The sequence below is a fragment of the Poecilia latipinna genome, unplaced genomic scaffold (genome assembly GCF_001443285.1).
Source record: "Poecilia latipinna isolate Pla-1442-1.1 unplaced genomic scaffold, P_latipinna-1.0 Scaffold1352, whole genome shotgun sequence".
NCBI classification, from domain to species: domain Eukaryota; kingdom Metazoa; phylum Chordata; class Actinopteri; order Cyprinodontiformes; family Poeciliidae; genus Poecilia; species Poecilia latipinna.
The window spans coordinates 14,180-22,793 of record NW_015113968.1 but is presented as its reverse complement, the minus strand read 5'-3'; positions in this window follow the sequence as shown (position 1 = coordinate 22,793).

The following is an 8,614-nucleotide window of genomic DNA, read 5'->3' as shown; positions in this document are numbered from 1 at the left end:
TGTCCAGGGTAACGTCTGGGAGAACATGTTACGGTACGGTCTGATATTTTCTGGGGCTGGTGATCAAATATAAAAATAGGTCAAGTTGAAATTAGAAAGTTCCACATAAAAAAAAAAGAAAAAGAAAAATCAGAAAGGCACTTTTTGTCCAGAGGAAGTGGGGCAGATGCTCTGGCACTGGTGTAAAGTTTGTTCAAAAGAAAAGAAAGAAAAATCAAAACTGAAAAAAAAATTTGAAACTGAAAACAATTGTTTGAAACTATTTTTCAGAGACAAAGTTTTTAGACATTTGTTTTCCAGTTTCAAACTTTTGGTCATGTTTCGGTGTTTAGGAAAGGTGAATCCAACAAAGCATTTGATCAAGGATGTTCTCACACTACCAGGTTATTACACCTTTTTTTGTCTGTTTCATTTTTACATTTTTCCTTCTTGTAAATGTGTTTGTTTTGAGTTTAACTGAAGAATAGGTGCCTTTTCTCGATCGGTAGAAGCTTTAACAAGAGCTGTCTGTGAAGCTCTGACAAAGACATTTGAGAGCCACTGTGCCTTTGAAAGGCACTTTTAAATGGATTTCCTTTACGGTTGAAACAAACATTTCTGAAGGAGCCCAGCACAGTGTTTAAGTTTATTTTCTGGGGGGAAAAGGCTTACAAAGAATAAACTGCTTTGAAAATTGTTTTATGAATAATTTCGTAAATGCAGAATGAAGTGTTCAGAAGCCTCCTCTGGGTTTACTACTGCCCCTCACTTTGAATAAACCGGCACAATCCATCACAGTGCTGTCAGCTAATCATGAAGCGTCCATGTGTCCCTGTTCTGTCTTATGGACACTCTGTCCTAACACCCTGTGCACTTTTGAAATGGCTCTTAATTTGTTCTGTGTGACTCAGTCTCTGGTCATTTTAGAGCCCCCGTCATGTATAATAAACCTTGAGATTGATCAGACGCTGTTTTTTTCTTTTTTTTGGGGGGTGGGGGGGGGGTTGCGTCAGTCATATTTTTTCCGTCAAGGACCAAAAAGGCAGTGGGAGGAATGTTGAGCATCCTCGTTAGTCTGTGATGCTCCTCAGTGGGAAGCCACAACCATTCAGCAACAATCATCTCTGTGGTCCTCCAGGAGCTGGAAGCCTTTCTTCACTGGATCACTCCGAGATCCTGCAAAGTTTTCATGAGACACCATTTTTTTTTTTTTTCTGCTTCCACTGTCAAGTTTTGATGGAAAACAAATGTGATTACCTCCATTTTCTTATCTCAAACAAAGTTTACTCTGGCTTCTGTGGAACTTTAGTTCCCCCCCACTGTGTTTTTGCGTAGGGACGGCCAGGTCTAAACAAAATATGGAAACTAATTTTCTGGAAGGGAGAAACTCTGTGTTGTTAACAAGGTCAAGCTGACAGACCACCGTGCTTTTTATAGACCCACCTCATGCATTAAATTTCCTACTTGACATTTCCCTGTACAGACTGCTGCCTTTGGTGAGCGGGAGCTGACAAAAATGTACTTACTCCAGGAGAATCATTATTTAGCTCAACGGGGTTTGGCTGCACTGAGGCTGCAGAATGTACAGTCAGCAGCAATCAGCCCTGGGAAGACGGCTGATTGAGGGTAAAGCACAGCCAAGGCTTAATCAGTTGCTTTTCGTCTGTTTAGTTTGTTTTTGTTTGGGTGTGAAAGTCAACATCAACTCATATGTGAAATATGTTTTTGGCAGACTTATATGTGAAATCGACTTTTTTTAAGCATCATGTTAAAATGTTATTCCCTCATCAAAAATAACGCATGTTTGAGAAATCCTTTAGTCTCCCACGGCAACCATTCAGCTGTTCAAATGCCCGGGTGAACCTCGCTGTACCCTTCAAGCTGCAGCTCCTTCTCGGACCTGCAGTGTCCAAACTACCGAGCCTCATACAGCGCCCGTACCTCCCACACTCAACCCCTTCAGACTAGCCAGTGGGAATTAGCAAGCACATCTGCTGAGCTCATTAAAGAGCTACTTCTCAGTGCAACTCTGGTAAAAACATTGTTAAAGGGCCAATAGAGAAACAGTGTAGTGATGACTTCCTGAAGATGGAGTCTCAGAGTCAGCAGGAGCTTCTTAAAGAGACAGAGGCCCAATTTCAAGTTTCTAATTTATAAAGTCGAATCAGTTAAATATCTGCCATTCATTCAAAATGCTTCTACCAGATTCCTGGCAGAACCATTTTGTTTTCTTGTTTTATCTGTAGCAGGAAGTCGGAGTACCCAGAGAGAATCCATGCAGTCACTGGGAGACCATGCATACTCCACGTTACGGCCAGTAGCCACTGCTCCACAGACAGCCTTTGCTTTTAGTATTTAAGGGTTTTTTTCTCATTCTTACTTTTCTTCTTTTGACATGTTTGTTATGAATCTATTCCTGTTCCTCCATTTTTTTTCTGAGAAGTTCTTTGTGACTTGTGCGATGCAAATGAACTTGACTTTCTGAATGCTTTATATAAAAGAAATAAGTAAAGAGTGGATCGTTTCCCTTCCACTCCACAGTTACCCAGGACTTTGTCTGAATCTATCAAATAAAACCTCATGAAAATGCGGCTTTTAGTTGTAACGTGAGAAAATACGAAAGACATCGAGGGTTATGAAGACGTACGCAAGGCAGCGCGAGAAAGAGTTTCCATGCATAAATGGTGGATACGCAGACACAGGTCTCCAAAGCAAACATGATGCTTTAGTTTCTTTATCTGGGGAGATTTAATCCTGGCTTAGCCTAACTGCTTGGAAAGTATTTTGTGCTGAAAAGCCATTAAACAGCCACTAAAGCCACAGAAATGTCATTTCTATATTTCTTTTGTCTGCGGATTACATTGACAAGGCTCAACCTGTCAGTAAGCTTTAGAGAATCTCGCTTCCTTATTTAATTGAGGAGAAACTTAAACTTTACCTCCCCGTGGCCAAGGGTGACCTTTGTGGCTAAGAACCTATCGCGTTTCATATCCATTTTCTAAAATCACATATCGACGGGGCTGAAAGTGCCGGGTGGGCCCCATGATCTAACCCTTAGCGTGAAGTATTTAATATGTTTTTCTTTCTGTGCGTTTTCCACTTTTACATGCCGTCAATAAGTCAGGAGAGAACACCTGTATGGCTCCCGCTGTTTACGATCACAGAGAGGTCAGAAGAGCAGCATCAAGTGCTGCTTCGCAGCGATAGAACAGAAAACTGTTTCTTTTTTTCCATTTTTGAATTTAAATGAATAAAACAGTTTTTATTCATTTTTAACAACAAAAAAAAAATAGAGACACTTTTCTGTAGTTGCAGTCTTTTGTCTCTTGCAGTTACATACATTCCACATTGTCACCTTCCTATAATAATGGCCTAAGTTATCTTTTTCCCCCAAAAGATGATTCAGGCTAAAAAAAAAAAAAAAAAACTCAAAATGACGTAGGAACGTGACGACATTACAAGAGGAAAAGTTGCAGTAATATAACAATGAATAAATACAAGAAAAAAGAGGAAATAATGAGCAGAGAGAGAAAGAAACAAGATAAAATAAATAAAAAACAAACAATAAAATTCACACATTCTTGTGAACAGTGAGTGTAAAAGCGCTCACTGTTCTGTATTAATCAGAAAACTGTTTCATCAGTCTTTGTTTTTTTTGGGGGGGAAGTGTGAGAATCTTCTGGTTTGACTGCACATCCGGACGACGGTGGGAAGTCTCACTTTTATCTGTCTGCACATCTAAGGAGCCACGATGGCCTGTAAACGGTGCTACGGTCCTGCTCTCCCAGAACTCCCACTGTGTCAGGCACAATGAAACATAATATTAGCTTTGAATCACATGATAGACCGGCTCAGCTGAAAACCACTGTCTGCAGATTGACCGCTCTTCCCTCCCTTTCCTGCCACTTTGGATCTCTTTTTTTCTCTCTTTTTTTTTTTACACCGGAGCCCCAAAATATCCTCTTTAACTTTTAGAAGAGCATATTTTGATGACACCAACCTCAGTGGCTGCTACGCCCCGGAAAAAAAAAAAAAAAAATCTCAAAATGGGATAGAACTTCTGCTGCCCTACGGCTCTGGTTACTTGGCCTGCAGCGAAGTTGGCAAGGTCTTTCAAGGCTATACCAACAGGAAATTGCATTAATCCAAAGCTGGGCTGAAGTAATTCACTCCCTGCTCTTTTTTGAAGGTTTTGCCAGAGTTTCGGCGGACCACCTCGGCTGTACCGTTAGAGAAGAACAGGAGTGTGAGGCCTCAGGGCCTCCCCTCCATGTGCTCCCTAATTGGTTTAATGACTGTAATTATCTGCTGGGGTGCATGTTGTGCAGGGGACGATTAATGGGCTCCAAAACATATGCAGGCAGGCGGAAACTATGGGTGGGGAAGGGGGGCAAAACAAAGAATAGCTGTGCAGAAGAAAGAAGCCATAAAAGCGGCAGAGAAAGAGACACGGCCTGCTGCGAGACAGAGATAAAAAAAAAAAAAATAAACAAGGCTGGGAGTGATTTTGTTGTTGTTGTTGTCTTTTGTTTTTGTGGAGTTAAAACTCTGTTGTGACTTCAAGATCTTATTTGGGAACATTAACACTGAAGCCGAAGCGCGGGTCAAAAGTAAATAAAATGTTTTGGGTCTGTTTTTTTTTTTTTCTTTTTAACTCTCAAATGTCATGTTTGAAGGTCCAAATCTGGTTTGGAGAGAAGGTTAAAGGTCTGGAGCAATTTGAAAAAGTGATGTTATTATGTATTTTTTTAACCACATAGTAGCACAATCAAACAACTATGTTACTTTCTGCTGTATTAAAACTGTGCCATATGTCAAAACTGACTTCAGCGAAATTTATCTTCTTTACTTGATGCCTTGAAATTTCGCCTCTGTCTCTTTAAGAAGCTCTCGCTGCCCTCAGCTCGTCATCACAACAGTGCTTCTCATTATGCCGTTTGCAACCACTCTGAGGAGCGTTGGACTGAGAAGTAGTTCCTATGCTGAGCTCACATTTCCACCAGGCGCTTGATAACTGCTGCTGCCACTAGTCTGTTGGAAACTGAGTGGGGAAAGTGTGTTTCCTTTAAGTTTCCTCATAGTTTACAAGACACAAAAATGACCCTTAACATCTACATCTGTATGTGTTCATTTATTATTTATTTTCATTAAATGAAAATTAATAAATAGATAAATATACAGAGTATAAACATCATGTAGTCTAACAAAAAAAAAAAAAAAAAAGTTAAACTGGGGTAAACGATGGGCCCATGACGGTGTTTGCCCCAGGTCCCAAATAGACTAACTCTGCCCCTGCACATGAAAACATGTAGAAAATCGTGAAAAAGACATTGTGAGGAGTTGCATGCTCATACAAGCAGCATGCAGGCGGATCATCTTCGAGTAAAATGTGTTTTCACAACTGGATTTAGTTGCTGTGGAAATCGGAGTTGTGTTTATGGTACGCTGAGCCTGGAGGCGGAGGCCACCAATTCATCTATGATGATCACTGTTATTCTCTTTGTACATGTTTATGCTTCCCTGACAAACAAAGTGGAAAGTAAAACAAAGGCAGACGGTAAAGAACTTCATCATCATCAAGAGGTTCAATCCCTCTCTGTCAGCTCTCCAGAGCGCGACCTGCTTTGCTCACACAATGGACCATTCACACGTTTCCTGGACTCGGTTCCAGAGCCGCTCGCCAGGTAGCATCTGCAGAAAGTCACTTTCTGCCGCAGACATTTGAGGTGACGTCTAAAAAAAAAAAAAAAAAATCAAGGCTGCAGTGGACTTGTGCGTTTTATGTGAGTGACAAAAGCCCAGGCATTAATCACACAAATGGTCAACAATAACTCTTCTTTTCCTCAGAGACTTCTTGTTTTAACACTGGAGCAGTGAACTTCTCACAGGAACAGAGTCGAGCTACTGATCTGTTTATACAGACAGAAAGTTGTCACTCAACCGTCTCAGCCAGCAAGTAGGTATTCAGACATTTCAGTGCAAAATAGATATGTTTGTTTTCCTTGTCTTTGTTATCTTTGTTCTGCTGCTGGAGGATCTGTCTTTTCATTGGTTTTCAGTTCTGACACATTTTTGGCGCTCCGTTTCTGTCTTGGATTATGTCTCAAGCTTTCAAACCTCTCAATGTCTGTCATTTACTCACACATCTTCCTCAAAAAAATATAGATGTGTTAGAAACATCAGATTAAGACTTTCAAAATGTCTGCAGGTAGCCATGGGAGTCCTGTGATTAAATGGTTTCCTTGTTTTAGCTTTTGTCCTTTTTTGTTTCTTTTTTCCCTTTTCTATTTTGGTTTTGTTTTTCCTTTTTGTAAATTACTTCATTGTTCCTTTTTTCTTGGTTTTTCTATTTTTCAACTACAGTTGAAACATAAAATGTTCAAAGTAAAAGAAAATACAAAATCCATGTGCATAATTAGTCATTTTTCTTTTTGTTGTTGTGATTCTGCCAGACAAAAATCGAATCAGGTACCCAAAGATTTTCAATGTTTTTTTTTTCCTCTTTCGTCTTCCCTTTTGTTTCTTTTTGCCAATTTTCTGTTTTTCTCATTTTATTTTTGCGTAATTTTCTTATTCATTTTTTTCTTTTTATGTTTGTTTAATATTTTTTTTTTTGTATTTCTTTTTTTTCCACCTTTCTGCTTTTACTTTTCTTTTTTCCCCCCAATACAATATAAAATCCAAATCTATGTTTAGTTAAAACAGGAAAAGTAAAACATGTACACCTTTTTACTTTTTCTTCAAAAAAAAGAAAGAAAAAAAACTTCACACAGGAAAATCAAATGTTGAATCAAATTTATTACATGTTTGTTCAAAACAAAAGCCAAAAACATACAAATTGTATATTAAGATGTTATATTTTTCTAGATTTTTTAAACCATCATTCTGGCATTACATGGTGCCTAAATGTATTGTTGGTGTCCAGCCTTGATGTTCAAATCTCCCAATTGTTTCAAATTTTTAATTATCAACCTAAACAACTTTAGGCGAGCAGTTATTTTCTTGATCCACCTGCATTTGACTCACCTGAATTATATGTTCTCTTATGTTTTCCATTTTGAAGGCTCAGTCCCTTTTTAATGACTCAAGGTGCCTTCTTTTTGTTACATTTCCTTTTTGATATATGAACATTTCTCATTTTCAACAGGAAATATTTTTCTCTTAAATAGTTTAATTCAATTTCTTGCATATTTATTTCCTTCAACACAGCATCTCTGGTGATTTGTAAAGACTTCCAGCTCTTTGAGGTCGTTTAACGAAGATAACTCGAACAGAAACCCGCCGATAATCTTCTTGTTCGAAGCCTCCGGAGAACCTGAGCGTCACTGCGAGCCGTTTCCTGTGTGGCGGTGTCTGTGGGACTTTTAAAGCGTCGGGTGACATCAGCAATAATATGGAGCGAGTTAGGCGGACGCTTTTAAAATATACAAACTGTCTGCAGGGAGACAAAGCTTGTGTCAACAGCAGCTTGTGTTACGGCTCTCCGCTCCCCCTCATGTCGTCAGTGGTGACATCAAACAGCTCTCGGCAAGCAGGCTGAGGGAAGTGCCTGATGCTGGGAATGATTATTTTTTCTCCCTATTATATTATTTGAGAAGTTTATTACAGTACGGCTTCAGTTTGTTTTGCTTTTTTACAGACCAGGGCCTGGAGAGGAGCCTACGGCTGCCTCTCGGGTTCTCAGATCAGGACGTAGAAAGAAAGTCATGCCTCGAGAATACGGTGAAATTCAGAAAATGAAGGGTCTCGGAGGAGAGTGAGTTCGCAGAATAATCTGCAAAAGACAAAAAAAAACAAAAAAAAAAAAACAAAAAGGCCTCGGGCTGCTTGCGAGAGAGACGGGAACGGAAAGACGCATGCAGGAGGACCGATATAGACAGAAATTGGAGGATGTGTTTTCTGGTCAGGAACCCAACGCTAAAATTAGCAAGGATGTAGATTCCTGAGCTTTTGCCAGTTCGTAGACCCGCGCGTGACACTGAGGGTTGCCAAAAGGACATAACATAGAAAAGAATAAAACATGTAAAAAAAAAATTTTTTTAAAACACCCAAGGGCAGGGGTGTAGGGAGAGGTCATACACGAGCGATGCTGTGGTAATGTTTTCCCTTTTCCCTTATTTCTTCTCTCAATTGGCCTCCGCCATGGGGAACAAAGACATCTAACAGGCCACAAGAAGGAGGGAAAAGCCGCGGGCCCCCACATACAACGGTCTACAGAGGGGGAAGCTCGGCCCCGGACGCCAAGCCTTCAACACAATCACCACACATGCTATTGTGGCCTGCTGTAAAGCTCTGGTATGGCTCAAATCTCCAGCTAACCCCCCCTCTCTTTTTCTCTCTCCCTACTTCCACCATCATCACCAGACTTCCATCTCCCCTCCTGCTCTTTCTCTCTGCCTCCCCGTGTTCCTCTGTCATTTACAGTACTAATGACAAGACGCAAACTTCCACACATTGAGCCTCTGTGGAGCGAGGATAATCCCATTACAGGGCAAAGACACGGACGTAAACCAAACTCCGCTTTGATGCACTCGGATGGGGATTTGCATAAATCCTAACAGGGCCAATCATCAGTTGAACTGCGCTGCTCCTGTTTTTCCATCGTGGATGGAAGAGGAGGGTAAAAAAAAATGCA